The sequence below is a fragment of the Mus caroli genome, chromosome 13 (genome assembly GCF_900094665.2).
Source record: "Mus caroli chromosome 13, CAROLI_EIJ_v1.1, whole genome shotgun sequence".
Lineage (NCBI taxonomy): Eukaryota > Metazoa > Chordata > Mammalia > Rodentia > Muridae > Mus > Mus caroli.
In genome coordinates, this window is record NC_034582.1 from 29,922,652 (window position 1) to 29,923,945 (window position 1,294).

Consider the following 1,294-nt stretch of genomic DNA (forward strand, 5'->3'; position numbering starts at 1 on the left):
TTTGTTGGATCTTTGTGTGGTTTAGGTATCAGAGTAATCGTGGCTTCATAGAATGAATTGGGTAGAGTACCTTCTGTTTCTATTTTGTGGCATAGTTTGGGAAGAGTTGGAATTAGGTCTTCTTTGAAGGTCTGATAGAACGCTGCACTAAACCCATCTGGTCCTGGGCTTTTTGTGGTTGGGAGACTATTGATGACTCCTTCTATTTCTTTAGGGGAAATGGGACTGTTCATGTCGTTAATCTGATCCTAATTTAACTTTGGTATCTGGTATCTGTCTAGAAACTTGTCCATTTCATCCAGGTTTTCTAGTTTTGTTGAGTATAGCCTTTTGTAGTAGGCTCTGATGATGTTTTGGATTTCCTCAGGATCTGTTGTTATCTCTCCCTTTTCATTTCTGATTTTGTTATTTAGGATAATGTCCCTGTGCCCTCTAGATAGTCTGGCTAAAGGTTTATCTATCTTGTTGATTTTCTCAAAGAACCAGCTCCTGGTTTGGTTGATTCTATGAATAGTTCTTTTTGTTTCCACTTGGTTGATTTCAGCCCTGAGTTTTTTTATTTCTTGCCTTCTACTCCTCTTGGGTGAATTTGCTTCCTTTAGTTCTAGAGTTTCTAGATGTGCTATCAGGCTGCTAGTATATGCTCTGTCTAGTTTCTTTTTGGAGGCACTCAGGGCCATGAGTTTTCCTCTTAGAACTGCCTTCATTGTGTCCCATAAGTTTGGATATGTTGTGGCTTCATTTTCATTAAACTCTAAAAAGTCTTTCATTTCTTCTTTATTTCATCCTTGACCAAGGAATCATTGAGTAGAGTGTTGTTCAGTTTCCATGAGAATGCTGGCTTTCTATTATTTATGTTGTTATTGAAGATCAGCCTTAGTTCGTGGTGATCTGATAGGATGCATGGGATAATTCCAATATTTTTATATCTGTGGAGTCCAATTATATGGTCAATTTTGGAGGAGGTATTGTGTGGCGCTGAGAAGAAGGTATATCCTTTTGTTTTAGGATAAAATGTCCTGTAGATATCTATTAAATCCATTTGTTTCATAACTTCTGTTAGTGTCCATGTGTNTCTGTTTAGTTTCTGTTTCCAGGATCTGTCCATTGGTGAGAGTGGGGTGTTGAAGTCTCCCACTATTATTGTGTGAGGTGCCATGTGTGCTTTGAGCTTTACTAAAGTTTCTTTAATGAATGTGGCTGCCCTTGTATTTGAAGCATAGATATTCAGAATTGAGTGCTCATCTTGGTAGATTTTACCTTTGATGAGTATGAAGTGCCCCTCCTTGTCTTT